This window comes from Nicotiana tabacum, chromosome 22 (assembly GCF_000715075.1).
Source record: "Nicotiana tabacum cultivar K326 chromosome 22, ASM71507v2, whole genome shotgun sequence".
In the NCBI taxonomy this organism is placed as follows: domain Eukaryota; kingdom Viridiplantae; phylum Streptophyta; class Magnoliopsida; order Solanales; family Solanaceae; genus Nicotiana; species Nicotiana tabacum.
Window position 1 is genome coordinate 159,899,136 of NC_134101.1, and position 20,882 is coordinate 159,920,017.

A 20,882-nucleotide genomic window follows, 5' to 3' on the forward strand; every position below is an offset into this window, starting at 1 on the left:
TGCGTTGTTTGCTTCCATTTAGTATCTGAAGTTGTGACACACAAATTAGTAACATAGAAACAAAGAAGAACAATACACAAAACTATTTAGATAGATAGCCAAAACCATTAGCTCCCCGGCAACGGCGCCAAAAAGTGATCAAGGCCAACCCTGCACTACTACAAAGTAGCAAGAGTGGTCGAAGCAGCTTTTACCTGAGAAGGTCGGGATCAATTTCCACAGGGAGCTAGAGATGGGAATTGAGTTTCTATCTAAATTGGAGTTGTGTAATTATTCCTAATTTCACTATTGCACTTCTAAACATAGTTGGTTTTGATATTACTTCTAAATTTATACTAATAGGATGCTAAATTAAGTTAAGTGTAAGATATTTGAAGGTTGTCTAAATAGTTAAAAGGCACTAGGGAAGTGACTTTCTCCTAGGTGGATACTTTACGAGTTATTGAGTCTAAGGCTCGGTTGTCATATTTGGGGATTACGATATAACCATTGCATGATACTTCTCACTCTATACCTCTCGGTAGTTTGAGTGATTTATCCCTAATTGACTTTCTCAAGACCAATTGGGTATGATAATTTGTGCAATAGGTTCAAGTCGGGTATTACTATCTCTAGGTTTAACCCTTTGATTGGGGCTATCAATCTCTTGAATACGCCTCAATTCCTTGTTGGACTAATTTTCCTAGACTTAGGCTCTCTTTCTCAAGAAGATCCCAAGTCAAATAGGCATAAACTAGTGATTGAAACCACTAATTCAACATTAAAACCATAAATTAGTCCAAATATCAAACACTCATAGACATTCAAGCCTTAAAACACAAGACCCATCAAATACCCATACTAGGGTTGAGCCACAACCCTAGCTAATAGGTCTAGCTACTCATGATAATAGAAGAAAATAAAGAAATAGATGAAGAAAAATTCATAATATTTTATTACTAACTAAAACTTGAAGATTCAATGATAAAACTATTGAAAAATTACTCAAAATAGTAAAGGGACACTGTTCATGAGCGCAACTCTGCTTAAAACTACAATTGATGACATAAAAATGGGGAAAAACTATTTATACTAGGCCGAATTCCCTGGACAAAAATACCCCTGTGAGGGTAGTGCGGACCGCACAAAATCGAGTGCGGCCACACTGAGGCTCTTGGCTTAAAACTTTTGATCTTTAAACTTGGCCACCGCGGGCTGAACAAAATGCACCCTGGCCGTGGTGGCTTCCATTGTGGTCCGCACAAAAAGTACAGCGAACCGCATTGGCAATACTCCCAAAATTAGCAACTCTCTGAACTCCAGCTTTACGGACCGCACAAAATCGAGTGCGGCCGCAATGAAGCCAATGCGGTCTGCATGAAATGCTTTGCGGCCGCATTGCTTGAATGTCTGAAATGAGCACCTCTCTGAACTTCTTCTTTGCGGACCACACAGAATAGAGTGCGGCCGCATTTGTCCTGTTACACTGTGTTTGGACTTGTTCTTAGTACTTGTGCATGTTTCACTCCTTTTTGAGCTGGTTTTGACGTGTTGTCACCTTGTTGACCAAACCCTACAATCAATACAACATGTAAGCCTTTGGGACTATTTTGTACATATTTCTAATCAAAATTCAAGTAAGAAGGAGTGTAAAATGTATCATAATTCCTAGTTATCAATCGACCCGCAACCGAGGGGGTCTTTTCAAACTTGAAGTCGGAGTCAAGTACGCACCCTCCGTGAATGAATTCTTCAGGGCGCGACTCCACTGGTTGCTCGCCGGTCAGCCGAGACGAGGGAGAGTTTTCTTTCTGTGGAACAGTTTTAGAGCCATTTTGTTTTTGTAAGCAAGGGAGAACAGAGATTGGGATATTTAGTGTTTTGGGAAGAACAAACAAAGAAACTCAAAAACTTGAAGATATGAGGTTCCGGAGAAGCAAAGAAATATGAAGATTAGAATGAAATAGATTGAAAGTAAAGTTTGGGAAAAAGAAGAAAGATACATTTATAGGTTAAAGACAACGGTTCAGAACCAGTAGTGGCTGACAACAACCGACAATCATTTAATGCCTCGATATCCGAACCAACGAGATGTTTTAGTGCCCACGTGTTGCTGATGTCATGGTCGAGATCGTCACTTACGTCTTTGTCCATCGAGATGGGTTTGGGAAAAATCAAGTCATTTCTTGTCATTACACTCCAAAAAACAAGGGAAAAATCTGTATACGGTCAAAATCAGGCTTGCCTAATTTTGTATGGCTAATAGAAACCGGGGTGGCAGACCAAGACTCGACCCCGCGTTGTATCAAACCATGGCATGGAGATAGATTGTTAATCTTGTGAATCATTGACTGATCAAGATCGAGACCAGCCACGATCAAGACCGAAGCAGGATGGAGATTGAGCGAGATCGAAGGAAGCCTGCTAAGTCGAATAATAGAAAAGCCGAGATATTTGTGATCGGGCAAGGACCGTGGCGAAAATCTCAGCACGTATCAAGTCAGGATCAGTTATTTAGCCAATCATGGAATTTCCTTCCGTATTTACGATTGTACCATAAGTGAAATTCCTCTACTATATAAATGGGGTTCTAATCATTTTGTAATCATCATATTCACGCATAACAAAGCAGTACATTGCATTTTCTCTCTTATGATTTGTTGTTCAGTTCATACTTTCCATTAGCATACTCAGCTGGTTTGAGGGTGGTCTAGCTCGAGGGCCATTATCGCTCATTATATTGGTTTTCTTTATTTTATAGTTAATTTCTAACATTAATTCTTATATTTCTCAGTTTGTGCCAAGTGAAATCACATATCCTTAAAACCACTTATAAATTTAATTGTCATCCAATTTTAAGGGTAAACAACTATCTTCAACCAAACTAGAGGGGGGGGGGGAGAAAAGGGTAACTTTTAGTATATCCTTAGTGCATTTTTTCAATTCTGTGTTACATTATGTGCTCGAAAAATAAGCACTTATTACCTTATACTTTTCCAAATCTTACTATCCCCGTCATGAGGCTACCTCTAGAAAAATAAAATAATACTCCCTCCGGTCCATAATAAGTGACTTTTCTGTCCTTTTTATTTTAGTCCAAAAAAGTGACCTTTTATATAATCAAGAAAGAATTAAGTTTATTTTTTCAAAATTTGCCCTTAATTTACATATCCCAATATGTCAAGTTAATAATATGCAAATTTTAATTATGGGTAATTTAATCAAAATACCTATTTTTTTTCTAGGTGTTAATATTTTCTTAAGGGTTGTGCCAAAGGTCAAACGGTCAATTATTATAAACCGGAGGGAGTAATATTAAAAGAATTCCTCATCTTCACAAGAATAGCCATCGCTTACGTATAATGGTGTTTAACAATAAGGATACCAAGTTCTTCTCAGGATCAATCATTTATTTTTGTTTGGTCATGAAAGATTAATTATATTAAAGTTTAGTTACACATACAGGGGGTTTGCGCTTTGAAGCACATAAGCTAGTTTCCGGGGCATCACTATCCACCATGTTTGTGAGTCTAGATGGGTTACAAAACTCAGATGCTGCAATATTTAAACTATTACAAACAAACAGGATCTCGGTGAGTACAAAAAAATGGTTTTGTGGCGCTCTATCCTATGCGCTGTTAAAAAATTATAGTTGTGTTTATGACAGGTTAAGCGTAATCTAAGTCTTCCCACTCTATCTTCAACTATAATGTCCATGACAAAAGGTGGTGGTTGTGCAAAAATAATTATGTTGCTTCCTGTCAAGCCGGAGCCAAAATGAGCTAGCCGATTTGCTACTATATTTTACTCCCTGTATGTGTGCATAACTGGTGGATCATGGAGCTGGCGCAGCAAGAATCTGCAATCATTTATAACATGTGAGCAAAGAGTTGTGGTGTCATGTAAAATGTTTATCACTTCTAGAGCATCTATGTTAATTTCCAAAGGTCGTAGATTGAGATGGACAGCCATCAGTTCCCTTTCCATAGGAGTTGATGCGGTGGTGGTTCCTACATATCCCATCACCCAATGTCCCGAGGAATTGCGGAAGACTTCACCTATGCCGGCCAAACTATTCAGCCCTACAGAGGCCCCATCCGTGTTCAATTTAATCGTAACAAGTATGGGGGTAACCATTTTACATACATGTGCGCTCCTTATTTCTTTGGGATGTGAGGACATGCATGTTTAACCAAAAATAGGAATTTCGGTCAAAGCTTTATTTTAGAAGAACTCGGGTTACTGATAATCAAATATATAATGAATAAATGAAATTGACTTTTTAATAATAATAAGAGGAGCAGAAGAGAACAAAGTAAATTAGTATATTCCAATAGTATTTTGTGTCCTTACAATTGTTTAATCTTCACCTTATATATCTATCTCTAAGTAGTACATTTTTCTCCTCTCATAATAGTGTCTTTATGACAATCAATGATATTTAATGTAACGTTATAATTGGTAATCATAACTGATTCAATACAAATTCCATAAAGCCTTCCGTAATTAATGCCTATTAATTACTAATAACTCGTATTTGTACCCCTTTTACTATTTAGGTTCATTCTTTTGGTGTGATTCCCAAATATCAATAGGTTCGAGCGCTTATCCTTTCTGACTTCCTTGGATCTTTGCCCGGCCTGTTGAAGCTCGTGCCTCTTCAACTATTCTTGGCCAACTGTCACTTGTCTTACTAGTCCACGTGTCATGACATGTCACCTCATACTTAATTCTGTATATGAACTTAATTTTTTCCAATACAGATAGTCCCCCACTTACCATTTATTCTTCAATAGAATATTTGGGAAGTGGATCTCATTAAAGCGGGAATATTTGCCGCCATTATTTCTTCTCTGGAACTGACGCTTCATATGTCATTTTCATTTAATGTTCGTGACACGTGGCATCCCCCGATTGTTTCTGCAACTTTTCAGCGCCTTTTAGGTCTTTTTTACGGCTTCATCAATTATGAAGCGACAACTTCCATCATGACGTTTCCATCATTACGTCTTTTCCTTTGACGGTTGCTTGCAAGTATAAATATAACTTTTTATCTTTGTCTTTCTCACAAAAAGTTTTAGAATATCCAGTTCTCGTTTTCTTCTTCCTCGTACTACTATGTCTTCTTCAAACCCTAACCTTCGAAGAGTCCCCATTGTTGATAACCTTTCTCTTGCTCCTGTTAGAGGTAGGAGAGGGGGAACACTTCGTAGTTTAGGATCTTCATCTTCACGTGACCTTTCTCTTCCTTCAACGAGTTCTACTCCACCCTCTACAACTAGAGGTTCTCTTTCCTAGAGGTATTCATCCAGAAATAAAGACTCTAATGAACCTATTCATGAACCTTTGGTAGAGGAAATTGTTCCTGCAGAACTTTCTTTTCACACTGATAGAGAATCCATCAGAAACCAAGTTCCTTCTCTAGATCATGCTGATATTTACCCATCTCAAATCACTGAAGGTTTGATTTCTGTTGTTCGTAGGGATTGCCATTGGAGTCATGACTTCCCCATTATAATTCCCAACCCATACCAAAGGATTACGTCTTACTTGACTGGGTTTTCTTTCGTGTACACATACCCTTTTACACTGAATTTCAAACCCCCCATTGATCCAGTTATTATCGAGTTCTGCCATTTCTTCGACGTTTGTTTAGGACAGATTGGCCCCATTGTGTGGAGGGTTGTTGCATGCTTAAGGCATTTAGCCAATATGGCTGGTCTGCCTTTTACTTTCTTTCATTTAATTCACCTTATTCTCCTAGACTTTTCCGCCATGAGATTTTTACTTTAGTAGCGAGAAATAAGAGAGTATTGGTTAGCCACGAGGATGATAAAGACCACGGCCGGTATGCCAGGTTTGTTGCCGCCCCCACTGTTGGTCTAGTGGGTCAAGAAAATTTTCCATTTCCTGAGAAGTGGAATTTTGCACGTAAATTTTTTTTTATAACTTCTTCTATCTTTTCTCTCTATTTTACTTGCTATCATTTAACCTTTTCCTCTTTTTCAGCAACCATGGGAACTGTTGATGAGATTCCCAATTTTCTTGGTTGGGTAGGAAGGTTATTGAATGTTGCCCGATGGAAGGTAGATCTTGGAAAAACCTTTCTCATTGGTTTGGTTGGAAAGTGAAAACGCATGGTAAATACCTTTTCTCTTATATCTTTCGTACTTTCATTCATTTTTCCTTTGGAATTTGTTTTGATCCTTCTTTTTATCGGGATTTCATTCTTGGTATTAGTGTTGATGTAGTTGCGGCCTCCAGAGTTTCTTTGGAAAGAGCCCAAGAGATAATCTTGGGTTCTTCATCGAAAAGGAAAGCTGACGCAACCCAAGACTCTGGAGAAGAGGAAGAATAGGATGAGAATTTCTTCATTAAAAGGCCTCGAGCTAGAAGGCGCATTATTCAAGATGATGAAGAGTCTCCTCCCCATTCTGTTTCGTTAATTGAGCCTGTTGAATCCACCTTGGTGATCTCTGATGATGACACTCCCGCGGTTGCTCGTGATTCTGTTGATCAGTTCTTTGCTCGTGGGTTTGATAGTGAAAATTTGGGTCAAGTTTCTGATGAAGTGCCCCTTGCCTCATTTTCCATGCCTGCTCCTATGATATCTTCTTTACCAGTTGTGACTACTGTCATTGTTGCTCTGCCCCATGCTGTTTTGACTCCTTCCTTAGTTCCTCCTACAATTGTTCATCACATTGAGGTTGGTTCCTCAAGTGGAAGTGGAGCTATGAAGCAAGTTATCATCGTGGTTCCTGCCGATAGTAATCTTTTGAGAAAATCATGTCGGGCTGATGTGTGGTTGAAACCTTTGATTGGCCCAGTTGAGAGATCCAAGCTTGAGAGCCACAACTCTTTGACTTGGATGAACGACATAGTGCAGTCATATTTAAAGGTATCCCTTTTCATGCTTTATTACGCCCTTCTCCTATTAAGGTTCTTACCTCTCTTTTTCTTTTTCAGATCAATCTAGTCGGCACAGAGATGATGAAGAGGGTTTCTTACACGGAGCAGTTAATGCATGATTATCAAACTGAAGCGGACAACTGGAGAGAACAGTAGGAAAGCCTTCAAATTGATATGGAAGTGTTAGAAGAGAGCAAGTGCACCTTAGAGTAGCAATTAAAGGTTTTAACTTCAGAATTGGCGGTTGAGAAGGCTTCCTCAAACCAAGTTGGCAAAGATAAGAATTTTCTCGAAACGTCTTTTTCTGAGCAACTCTCCAAGGCCAGTGAAGAGATCAGAGAACTGAGGGCTTTGTTAAGTGAGAAAGAAGTTTATGCTGGTGAACTTGTGCAAACTTTAACTCAGACTCAAGAAGATCTCCGTGAGTTTTCTGATAAGGTCTATTTCTTAGAAAGTTCACGTGCTCCTCTTCAAGCTTCTTACGATTCTGCCTTGGCTGAGAATGAAAAAATCAAAAATGAGATTGATCAATGGGAGAAAGATTATGAGATTCTTGAGGACAAGACTGCAATTGAAGTGAGTTGGGCAATTTTAAACACACGCCATGATACCCTTGTGGAAGCTAGCCAAGAGGGCTTTAACTTGGAAGCTAAGTTAGCTAAGATAAAAGAGACTACTGAAAAGACTCAGCAAGGCCAAGATTTTCCCTCTCCCATGGCTAATACTCCCGAGCATATTGAAGATGATATGGGTACGGTGAATGCTCTAACTCCTTCAAGCCAACTCGAACCTTCTGCTGCTGGTGACTCTGCTTTATATCCTTCTTCAGCTCCTTAGTGAAAAGTTTATGGAATGTGACTTCTCTTTTTTTTCTTTGGGTGGAATGTGGTTTTAACCCCCGGTCCCATTTGGGGGTTTAGTTTTTGGAAACGACAAGTCCCCAGACCTTTTCGGGGCATTTTGTATAAATGACAAATAGTTTAAGACTAGGCTCATACATAGCCTAAACTTTTTAATATTAAGAAGTTTTCTATTTTAACTTAGTTATTCTGAGCTTCTGTTTTGCTCGTTCTTGCCTTTATACTTAAGGACTTGTTAGTTAATTCACGGGTTTATGTTTTACCCTTTATTTGCATTTCTGTTTCATAAAATGCTTTTATTAACTTCATGGATGTTTGAATCAAACATGAATTATATAAAAGAGGGCCCTTTTATATTCGACACTTAATGAAGAAGACGTCTCAACTTCATAATGGTGTAAACGTACGATAAAAGAAATAAGAATACACATGTTTCTTTAAATAACTTTGATAAAGTTTTCTTCTGAACTTTGTTAAGTCTAAATAACATCTTACATGTATTTAAATAACTTCTATAACTATTTTGTAACTGTTTTCTTTACAACAGATTTCAAAAAAGGAAATAAAACCAAAGATTTTTATTTATAACCCATTTCTATACATTGCCTTTAACCTAGATACCATAAGGTTTTCTTTTGATTGGCTTTATGTTATTGGCTCGTAACTTTGCTCTACACTTGATTCATTCAATGAGTAGACTTTCGAGCTTTGACTTGAACTTTGATTATTTCTCAGTCTTCTTTGCCTTCTTTATACATATGTCTTATGTATATTATATAGTCCATCAAGTGTTTGAGCTTTTAAGTATGAAATCTCGAGCACTTGATTACTTATCTCACTCGGTCCTTTTCCTGAAAAGGAAAAAACATACGGGACTCAGAGGTGCGATTATAGATGAAGACTGCTTAACCCGTTTGAATTTCTATCAGAATAGTTGTAATCCTAGACCGGGAATTTATACTTTTCCATGTGTCTTGATGGTCATGATTCATCATTTAGTACGAGTTAGCTTTTTTCCTATCATCTAAAATTGTTAGTAAAATTTTAATAATTCAAGAATAAAATTTTAAAATGAGGATACCTGACCGTTGATACTTCTTTTTCTTAGAAATAGTATCTCTTCAAATGAATGTCATTCCAATGTGAAGGTAATATCTTGTCATCCATTGTTTTCAGCTTGTATGCTCCTTTTCCTGCGATACTGTGAATCTTATAAGGTCCTTCCCAATTTGGACTTAACTTTCCCGCATTAACCGCTCTCGTGGATTGAAAACCCTTCTTGAGTACGAAGTCCCCAATATTGAAGTATCTTAGGCGAGCTTTCCGATTATAATATCGTTCCATGACTTGTTTTTGTGCTGCCATTCTTATTAATGTGGCTTCCCTATTTTCTTCAAATAAATCTAGGTTTATTCGCATTTCTTCTTCATTGGATTCCTCAGTCGCTTGTGTATACCCTGTGCTTGGCTCCCCTATCTCAACTGGGATCAGTGCTTCAGCTCCGTATACCAGTGAAAACGGTGTTTCACCCGTACTTATTTTTGTTGTTGTGTGGTACACCCATAAAACACCAGGTAGCAACTCTGGCCAATTGCATTTAGATTCTTCCCATCGTTTCTTCAAATTGTTGATAATGACTTTATTTATCGATTCAGCTTGTCCATTACCCACCGGATGGTAAGGCGTTGAGGTAATCCTTTTGATCTGCCAACTTTGAAAAGATTCCGTGATTTGTGCGCCTATAAATTACGGGTCGTTATCACATATGATTTCCTTTGGTACAAATGTTCAATCTTCCCCTTATATAGCTATCTCTAAGTAGTACGTTTTTCTCCTCTCATAATAGAGTCTATATGACAATTAATGACATTGAATGTAACGTTATAATTGGTAATCATAACTAATTCAATATAAATTCCATAACACCTTCCGTAATTAATGCCTATTAATTACCAATAATTCATATTTGTACCCCTTTTGCTATTTAAGTTCATCCTTCTGGTGCGATTCCCAAATATCAATAGGTTCGAGCACTTATCCTTTCCGGCTTCCTTGGATCTATGCCCGTGCATGTTGAAGCTCGTGCCTCTTCAACTATTCATTGCCAGCTGTCACTTGTCTTACTTGTCCACGTGTCATGACATGCCACCTCACACTTAATTCTGTATATGAACTTAATTTTTCCCAATACAGATAGTCCCCCACTTACCATTTATTCTTCAATAGAATATTTGGGAAGTGGATCTCATTAAAGCGGGAATATTGCCGCCATTATTTCTTCTATAGAACTGATGCTTCATATGTCATTTTCATTTAATTTTCGTGACACGTGGCATCCCCCGATTATTTCTGCAACTTTTTAGTGCCTTTTAGGGCTTTTTTACGGCTTCACTAATTACGAAGCAATAGCTTCCATCATGACGTTTCCATCATTACATCTTTTCCTTTGACGGTTACTTGTAAGTATAAATATAACTTTTTATCTTTGTCTTTCTCACAAAAAGTTTTTGAATATCCAGTTCTCGTTTTCTTCTTCCTCGTACTACTATGTCTTCTTCAAACCCTAACCTTCGAAGAGTCCCCATTGTTAATAACCTTTCTCTTGCTCCTGTTAGAAGTAGGAGAGGGGGAACACTTCGTAGTTTAGGATCTTCATTTTTACGTGGCCCTTCTTTTCCTTCAACGAGTTCTACTCCACCCTCTACAACTAGAGGTTCTCTTTCCCAGAGGTTTTCATCCAGAAATAAAGACTCTAATGAACCTATTCATGAACCTTTGGTAGAGGAAATTGTTCCTGCAGAACTTTCTTTTTACACCGATAGAGAATCCATCAGAAACCAAGTTCCTTCTCTAGATCGTGCTGATATTTACCCATCTCAAATCACTGAAGGTTTGATTTCTATTGTTCGTAGGGATTGCCATTGGATTCATGACTTTCCCATTATAATTCCCAATCCAAACCAAAGGATTACGTCTTACTTGACTAGGTTTACTTTCGTGTACACATACTATTTTACACTGAATTTCAAACCCCACATTGATCCTGTTATTATCGAGTTCTGCCATTTCTTCGACGTTTGTTTAGGACAGATTGGCCCCATTGTGTGGAGGGTTGTCGCATGCTTAAGGCATTTGGCCAATATGGTTGGTCTGTCTTTTACTTTCTTTCATTTAATTCACCTTAATTCTCCTAGACTTTTTCGCCATGAGATTTTTACTTTAATAGCGAGAAGTAAGAGAGTGCTGGTTAGCCTCGAGGATGATAAAGACCGTGGCCGGTACGCCAGGTTTGTTGCCGCCCCCACTGTTGGTCTAGCGGGTCAAGAAAATTTTCCATTTCCTGAGAAGTGGAATTTTGCACATAAGTTTTTTTTATAACTTCTTCTATCTTTTCTCTTTATTTTACTTGCTATTATTTAACCTTTTCCTTTTTTTCAGCAACCATGGGAACTGTTGATGAGATTCCCAGTTTTCTTGGTTGGGTAGAAAGGTTATTGAATGTTGCCCCGACGAAAGGTAGATCTTGGAAAAACCTTTCTCATCGGTTTGGTTGGAAAGTGAAAACGCATGGTAAATACCTTTTCTCTTATATCTTTCGTACTTTCATTCACTTTTTCCTTTGGAATTTGTTTTGATCCTTCTTTTTATCAGGATTTCCCATTCGTGGTATTAGTGTTGATGTAGTTGCGGCCTCCAGAGTTTCTTTGGAAAGATCCCAAGAGATAATCTTGGGTTCTTTATCGAAAAGGAAAGTTGATGCAACCCAAGACTTTGGAGAAGAGGAAGAACAGGATGAGAATACCTTCATTAAAAGGCCTCGGGCTAGAAGGTGCATTATTTCAGAGGATGAAGCGTCTCCTCCCCGTTATGTTTCTTTAACCGAGCCTATTGAAGACACCTTGGTGATCTCTGATGATGACACTCCCACGGCTGCTCGTGATTCTGTTGATCAGTTTTTTGCTTGTGGGTTTGATAGTGAAAATTTGGGTCAAGTTTCTGATGAAGTGCCCCTTGCCTCATTTTCCATGCCTGCTCCTGTGATATCTTCTTTATACATATGTCCTATGTATATTATATAGTCCCCCAAATGTTTAAGCTTTAAAGTATAAAATCTTGAGCACTTGATTACTCCTCTCACTCGGTCCTTTTCCTGAAAAGGAAAAAACATACGGGACTCGGAGGTGCGATTATAGATGAAGACTGCTTAACCCGTTTGAATTTCTATCAGAATAGTTGTAACCCTAGACCGAAAATTTATAATTTTCCACGTGCCTTGCAGGTTGTGATTCATCATTTAGTATGGGTTAGCTTTTTGCCTATCATCTAAAATCGTTAGTAAAATTTTTATAATTCAAGAATAAAATGTTAAAATGAGGATATCTGACCGGGGATACTTATTTTCCTTAGAAATAGTATCTCTTCAAATGAACGGCATTCCAATGTGAAGGTAATATCTTGCCATCCATTGTTTTCGGCTCGTATGCTCCTTTTCCTGCGATACCGTGAATCTTATAAGGTCCTTCCCAAGTTGGACTTAACTTTCCCGCACTAACCGCTCTCGTGGATTGAAAAACCTTCTTGAGTACAAAGTCCCCAATCTTGAAGTATCTTAGGTGAGCTTTCCGATTATAATATTGTTCCATGACTTGTTTTTGTGCTGCCATTCTTATTAATGTGGCTTCCCTTTTTTCTTCAAGTAAATCTAGGTTTATTCGCATTTCGTTTTCATTGTATTCCTCAGTCGCTTGTGTATACCTCATGCTTGGCTCCCCTATCTCAACTGGGATCAGTGTTTCAGCTCTGTATACCAGTAAAAACGATGTTTCACCCGTACTTGTTTTTGCTGTTGTGCGGTATACCCATAAAACACCAGGTAGCAACTCTGGCCAATTGCCTTTGGATTCTTCCAATCGTTTCTTCAAATTGTTGATAATGACTTTATTCATCGATTTAGCTTGTCCATTACCCACTGGATGGTAAGGCGTTGAGGTAATCCTTTTGATCTGCCAACTTTGAAAAAATTCCGTGATTTGTGCGCCTATAAATTGCGGGCCGTTATCACATACGATTTTCTTTGGTATGCCGAATCGACATATAATATTTCGCCAAATGAAATCTCTGACCTCTTTTTCACGTACCTGTTTAAAAGCACCTGCTTCTACCTATTTAGTAAAGTAATCAGTGAGTACTCGCAAAAATTTTACCTTGCCTTTTGCTTGTGGTAGTGGACCCACGATATCCATCCCCCACTTCATAAAAGGCCACGGTGCAATGACCGGATGTAACAACTCTGCAGGTCTATGCATATTGTTATCGTATCTTTGGCACTTATCCACAAAATTTTCCGCTTCTTCCATTTTGGGCCAATAATAGCCGGCTCTAATCATGGTTTTTACTAAAGATCTTCCTCCTGCGTGATCTCCACAATGCCCCTCGTGTATTTCTATCTTCACATACTCTGTTTGAGAAGGCCCGAGGCATCTTGCTAAGGGACCACCGAACATTTTACGATAAAAATTGCCTTGCTTTAAACAGTACCGAGCTGCCTTTTTACGAAGCGCGTGAGCCTTTTTCTTATCTTCATGGACGGTTCCATACTGCAAAAAAGTGACAATCTCGTTCCTCCAATCCTAGGTTAAGTTATTGAAATTTACCTCGTTCTTGTCATGATCAAGTATTGAATGAAACAAATGAATTACAGAAGCATTTTCGGTACTCGTCACGTCTGCCGCAGATGCGAGATTAGCTAGGGCGTCTGCCTCGACATTTTCCTCTCTTGGTATCTGCACAACTTTCCCGGTTTGGAATTGCCTAACTAGATCACATGCCTTTTCCAGGTATTGCTGCATTCGTATAGTTGTGGCGTTTGCCTGAGTCTTTATGTTTTCAAAGCTATTTTTGTTTCTGGTTTTTCAGATGTGCCATAGAGTATTAAGCAATGACGACGTGAGGAGGTAAGTCATGAGTATAGTAACTCTTGGATAGCAAAAAGAGCCTGTGTATCCCTTGATGAGGATTATCCATTGTAAAAGTGACAGAATCCACAAGGGGCAAGAGACAGATTTTTCCAGCATTGCGTAGCATTTATACAATTGATCCAAATATGATAGATAGTTTCTAGCTCTAATTGGCAGAATTGACATAGGGGCTAATAGTAATGCCTAGTCTATGGAGATAGGATCGAGTTGGCAATTTATTATGAGCACACAACCAAAGAAAATATTTAATTTTTGGGGGAACTGGTAGGCGCCAAAGCCATCCATAACTGTTTGTTAGGTGTAAAGCATTTGTTGGAGATTTATGACAAGAATGCACTGTAAATTTGCCATTAATGTTGGGGCCCCAAACTAGTCTATCATGATGTATTGGATATTGTGGGAGGTAGAACTGGTCTATTAATTGCATTATAGTGGGTGAGAGTTGTAGTGATAGTTGGCTACAAGCAGTTGGATTGGAATTTAGAGTTTGAGAAACTGTAGCCACTGACTCATCTAGTGTTAAAGGCCCTTGAATTTGATGGCGCGGGATTAATGCGGAGCTAACCAAGGGCCACTAAAAAAATTAACGTTGGAGCCCGTTGATAAGCGCCAAATAAGGCCTTGTTGGCATGAAGACCGACCCATAAGAAGATGTTTCCAACTTCTGGAAAGCTGAGATGAATGTTTGACATTGGAGGAAATATATTTGGATATTGGTAGAGATGCACGTAAAGTTGAGGGATTGTGGAACAATCGCCAAGCTGTACTAGCAAGGAGAACTTGGTTCTTTTCTTTTAATCTTTGGATACCTAGTCCCCCTTCCACTCTTGATGTTGTAACTTGTTCCCAACGTACCATATGTAATTTTCTTTTTGAGGGGTAGTTTCCCAGAGAAAATTGCATTGATAACATTCTAGCTTGTGCAAGAGCCCTACTGGTAGACATGTGATTTACATGACATGATTTGGAATAGAGTTTAAAGTAGCCTTAATAAGGGTAATCCTTCATGCCATGGCGAGAAAATTAGTTTTCCAACCCGCTAGTCTAGTTTTAAAATTGTCAATTAGGAATTGAAAATCTCTTTTAATTGGTTTGGAGTTGAGTATTGGAAATCCCAAGTATTTTCCAAATTTGTGTCCTCCATGAATGTTAAAAGAAGTAGTGACAAAATGTTTGTCTTCCGGTGTGCAGTATTTGAAAAAGAAGACTTTGGACTTCTGAAAATTTATTTTTTGGCCGGATAATGTAGTAAAGTGATTTATGTAATCAATGATAGAATGACATGTGCGTGTATTGATCCTTATAGCAAAAATAATGTCATCAGCAAAAGAATTAGTGGGAGATGGGTGGAGCTTTCTTATTCAAGTAAATTGGATTCCAAGACTGATAATCCGCTGCTAGATTTATGCTTTGTGATAACATTTTCATGCACAGAGATATGGTGATAGGGATCACCTTGCCTAATACCTCGCGATGGTTTGAAGCTTGTGTCAGACTACCGTTAAAAAGAATAGATGTGGTGGTAGTTGTTACACAAGACATGATTAATTCAGTCAAAAGTGATGGAAAGTTGAAGTGCGTCAAAGTTTCACGTATAAAACTACATTCTAATCAATCAAATGCCTTTTCTAGATCAATTTTAAGCAGCATTTCGAAGCATTTTGACTTAGAGGTTCTAAAATGGTGCAAAATTTCTTGCACTATTAGGGCATTATCCGAATCTCTTCTATTTTGCTGAAAAGCTAACTGAGAGGTATGGATGAGCTTATTAAGTAAAGGCTTGACGCGATTCACTATAATTTGGTAATGAGTTTATAGATGGTATTACAAAGGCTAATAGGGCGGAACTGAGCTGGGGAGGTGGGGCTCTGAGTTTTGGGAGTCAGACAAATGAATGTCTCATTAATTTATTCTGGAATCTTGTTATTGTGAAAAATATTTTTGCAAAACTTAATTACTGAAGGGCCCACTTATGTCCAAATCTTTTGAAAAAATAATAGGTGTAATCTATCTGGTCCAGGAGATTTTACTGGCTTTAAAGATTTGAGTGATATAAGAATTTCGGATTCTTGTAAAGGGTGCATTAAAGAGTCACACTCATTTTGTTTTAGAGAAAAAAGAGGGGAAGTGGTGAATAATCTGGGAAAGACTACTTTAGTGGTATACAAATTTTCATAAAAGGATATGAAATTGCTTTTTATTTTATTAGTATCAAAAATCCATTCCCCTGAGGCATCCTTTATGGACATAATACGATTCCCGCGTATTCTTTTAAGAGTGGTTAAGTGGAAGAACTTTGTATTAGCGTCTCGGAGCCACGAAATTCGTGATTTTAGTTTTCAAATTTCTTCCTCAAGCTTGAGAATATGATTAAACTTATGGATGAGCTCTTTTTCGAGATTTTGTAAAAAATGACTAGTTGGGTAATGTGTGGATGCCTGTAAGCCAGCAATGCATACAAGCAATTGTTTCTTTTGGACGAAAATATTACCAAAGTAGCATGATTCTATTCTTGAACAGATGTGCTAAAGTCTCTTATGGCATCTACAACTTCATTATTATCATGCCAGTTATCATTAACAATAGTAGTAAAATCAGGGTGTGATAACCAAATGGTATCAAATCTAAAAATAGTACTTCTAACTATCTAATGAAAGTTGTAACGGGCAATGATCGGAGTGAGTACGCGACATGTGTTTAATTAGGTATAGATTCAACCATTCATAATTTGCTACCACTCGATGTAATCTTTCTAAAATCATATTGCACTCCTACTTCTTTTATTTGTCCAAGTATAGCGGCTCCCTCGAAAACCTAGATCAATTAATTTGCAGATTTAAACACTCAAGCAGCAGGTCAGAACAGAAATTATTTAAAGAGCAACCACCAAAATTTTTTGAAGCAGTAATAATATCATTAAAATCTCCACTTAATAGCCAAGGACCCGAATAATTATATGCAATACATTTTAAGTTTTGCCAGAGTATTTTTTCTGACTAAGATAAGGGCTTGCATAGAGAGCAAAAAATAAAAAGTTTTGAGGTTTAGGGTATACCTGCACCATGCAATGAACTTCCTGATTAGTGACTGCAATTTCATCCACTTTGAATGTAGCTGCATTCCAAAGTACAACAATTCGCCCAGCTTGGCTTTGTGTAGGAGCTTGAGAGTAGTTTGTAAAACCAAAGTCCTCCGTTAAGGTTTTCATGGTCAGCTATATATGTTTCAAGGAGGACAAGAAGTGCTGGCTTGTAGTAGTTAAGCATATTCCTACACTTGTGTCGAAAGTCGGGGGATTGGGCACCTCGACAATTTCAAATGACGAAGTTCATCGAACGACTATTGGTTGGTGGTTGGTTCTGGAGATTTTGTTGAGTCTCCAACTATTGTTCCACTTCCGTGGCTTCCTGGTTAGAGGTTGAAGTGTTGGAGTGATTATGACAGCAAACTTCCCCGCCTCTGGTTGACAGTTGGTCGAAGTTCGATGGAGCATTGAATCATTTCTGGTGGGCATGTTAGAAGTAGTTTTTTTTGTACTGCTCTTTGAGGATGGAGATATGACATCGCTTTAGCCATATTAGTACCATGCGTGTTTCCCTCATTTCCTCCATTACTGCAGCTATTTCCTGAGGTATAAGGATTTCATTTTCGTTGGGACTGGGAAGGTTGTTTGTCATTTAACTGGAGGATGGAGTTAGGTGTTTGAATGGACTCATCGGAGAGGTGGGTGGAGTTGGTGCACGCATGAAGAGTTCCTGATGAATCCATGGGATTGGGGAGTGGTATGGTGGGTAAAAGAGAAAATTGTCATAGTTCTGGGGTTGTTGGTACGTGGGATATGTCTGTGGGGCATTCCGCTAGTGGGTTTGCATGAGTGGAGGTTGGCTCGAGCCCCATTATGGTGATTGGGACATCGCCCACTAGTATTGCCCGTAAAGCTCTATGGCTAGTTTCATTCCCTCTGTCACTATCTGTGCAGTGTCCAGAGGGTTCTGAATTTTGATGATCACTTCTTTGGTTGTTAACCATCATGGTGAATGTAAGCACATGGTTCTGGAGGCCCAGTTCTAGCCAGGATTATGGAGGAGTGTATGGGTAGGGTGCTTGGAATATGTATATTATAGGGTAGGTTTGGGGTGGTGGTATGTGGTTCTGCATGTTGTGAGGGAATAGGTTATGAAGATTGAGAGGGCGATAAGGAAGTAGAGAAGGTCTGTGGTTGTGAGTGCGAAGAGAGGGTGATGCTTGGTTGTAACGTTGCATTATTTTGTGGATTAAGGGGAATTGTGATTGATATTGGGCTGGTTAGTTGAGGTGAGTCGAGTAGGCACTGAACTTATATTTGTAGGCTCAATAGTGGTGGTTGGAGGCGGTGAACCAACTTAAAGGACTTGGTGTTCTAGATTGGTGGGCTTTTCACGTGGGCTTGAGTGTAAAGAAAATTGTGGAACTTTTAATTCTTGTAGCATTGGAGTGCTATGTAATTTGGGGTGAGATAGTTGGGTTAGGTTATCATTGCATCTAGGGGATGATGGGGCTATCAGTAAACTTGTGAAAATATTTGTGAACTTGCTCGTGAATGAACGAGTGGGGAGGTGGGGATGACGTGGACTCACTTAGGGTGAGAGTAGTGTTATTAAAAGCACTATTCATTGAGGAAACGGGGGAAGTTAGGGGATGCATGTGGTGTTGCACTTTGTGGGCTACAGAGGAGGATGGTATCATCTCTATATGTGTACTGGATAAGGCTTGTTTATCTTGTGCCTTGGGGGATTATTGTAATGTTGAGCCTGCAGCTTGCATATCAAAATCCAAATCTAATTTATTAGCAAGATCTAAATTGGAATCTAGATTTGTTAGATGATTAAAGGATTTAGAGTTAATGAAACTCTAGGGGTCAAAAGTGGAAATACCTGTATCGACTAAATTAGGTTTATGATAGTTCAAGTCGGCGGACATACCTGTGGGTCCCTTTGAGTGCGCAGCCATACCTGCTTCCATTGTCTGTTGGCCATTCTTTGAAGGAATTTGCATGGGTTAGCTTAAATTTGAAATTTGATTGACCAATCGTTGCTTCCCCTATCTACACAGGAAAACTACAGTTTTCCATTCCGATTCAGTGATGGCTGGTACTGGTGGAGAGCTTAATGTAGAGGTATTATTTGATAGTTGTACTGATAATATTTGTGGTAGAGGGGTGTTTGATGGACAAAGGTGCATGTTCTTGTAGTATGACCAAGACTGCCACGATGGAGACAAAGCATATTAAGACCCTCATATAGAATTTGCTATCTATGTGTACCGATGAACACATGGGATTTAAGTGGTTGTTCAATAGGGACCTCTGTACAAATACGCGCATATCTACCTCAAGTGGTAGAGGAGGTACAACTATCTACTTTAAGTAGTTTGCCTATTTTGCTACCCACCTTGCTTAGTATGTCAAGATCATAGAATTCAATGGGCAACTCGAGAAGACGACTCCATATGACAGAATAGGTTACCTGAGTATTAGATGCAATAAACTTTGGTTCCCAATGGCAAATAAAAAAGTGATTTAATACAAACCATGGTCCCTCGTGGAGGGATTTTGCCATGTTTTCTTCCTTTGATAAGGAAAAAATCATTACGTAAATCAATAAGGGATAAAGATTCAATAGGTCTCCATAAACTCATAACCTTTTGTGGTAGAGTTAAATGATTAATTTTCCTTCCAAAATCTTTAACTATAAGGGAGAATTGCCAAGGAGAATAGAGTCATGATTTATCTAGTGCAGTTAAGGGGATGAAATTATCCAAAGTTGATTCGGTTGAAATTTCATCTGTCATATCTAGTTGGCAGTGGTTTAGTTGAACTGAGAGGTTTGGCAATTGGTCAGATATTAATGTTTGCATAAAGGAGGGTCCTAAGGAAGTTACTAGAGAGGGGTCTACGATCATTGTAGTATTAGGTGGATCGTCTTACGGAGGGGAAGATGGAATGTGCATGATTGGAACAACAAGGAAGAAGACAAGACACGAAAAGTGTGGGAGAAAGCTCTCTCTAACCCATAACTCTTATTTATTATCTCTTTAACACATGTGTCAATTAGCATTCACTCAAGTAAAAGAAAGAAAGAAAAAAATGTTGAACTTTGTTGCCTTATATTGTAGCATCATTATAAACTTTTTTTCTTTCTTGGTAACTCGTCATGATAAACTTTACAAGTTCCTTCTTATTTTTCCTTTATATTCCTTTACTTTGACAAATAATAATCTTGGAAAGAGACGCAAAGAATTGCTTCTAATTCATATTATAGGATTAAGGGGTAAATTTGCCATAATTTACCACTCCGAGGTAAGATCTAAATCACATGGGCAAATTGCATTAATTTAAGTTTTAAACCCTAAATATTAATTTAAGAAATTAAAGGAAAAGGGAAAGGAAAACAGAGACAGACAGAAAAACTCCTTGAATATTGACATCGAGTGAGACAAAGCATTTAAGGAAGATATCGTTGTTATTCTCTTCCTTCTCACTAGACTTCTAGAGTGAGAAAACACCATTTTCCAACAGCACTCACCACAGTCCCCTTATCAATTGTCGCGCCCCCTTTTTTTCTTTTATGGCGGGAAAGTCCGGGTTTCGATATTTATGGGGGAACAACTCGTTTCCTTTTGGGAATTGGGTATTTAAAAAGTCGCCACCTAACGGATTATGGTACGTTAGGGCACCTAGAGCGATTAACTCATGTAACTAGTTTGCATTACCAGAGATTAAGGTAAGGGCTCAAAATAACCTTGAGGGGAAGGTGTTAGGCACCCCTCGCGGTCCACAACGGTGGATCCCGGCCGAACTTAAACTATGTGAATTAGTCATTTAACAAGCAAACAATCTCAACACATATTCGGAAATAAAGGCATGTTTTGACATTCTAAATACATGTATGATTCAGGTAATGGAAGCAAGGGAGAGGTTTGAACAACTTGCATATGTATGAAGAAAAGGAAGTTTATAAAATTTAAACACATAGGAATTGGGAAAGGGAAGTCCTAGGTTGATTAGCCTACAGGATCATACTCATGCAATGCCCGGTGATCACTCCTCAATGAGAGGCTACACATGACATTAGCGCGCAGTCATCATATCCTTTTACTACCCATTACCCTCCCCTTA

The 20,882-nt window shown here is 38.5% G+C and overlaps 1 long non-coding RNA gene across 1 annotated transcript; it reads right to left on the minus strand.

Annotated features, from left to right (window-relative positions):
• Positions 1–3,387: 3,387 nt before the first annotated feature.
• Positions 3,388–19,817, minus strand: LOC142176469 (uncharacterized). Its single transcript, XR_012705104.1, has 2 exons — positions 16,782–19,817; positions 3,388–3,838 (listed from the first exon to the last, which is right to left on the minus strand). It is a non-coding gene; the product is annotated as an uncharacterized LOC142176469 (long non-coding RNA).
• Positions 19,818–20,882: the final 1,065 nt, after the last annotated feature.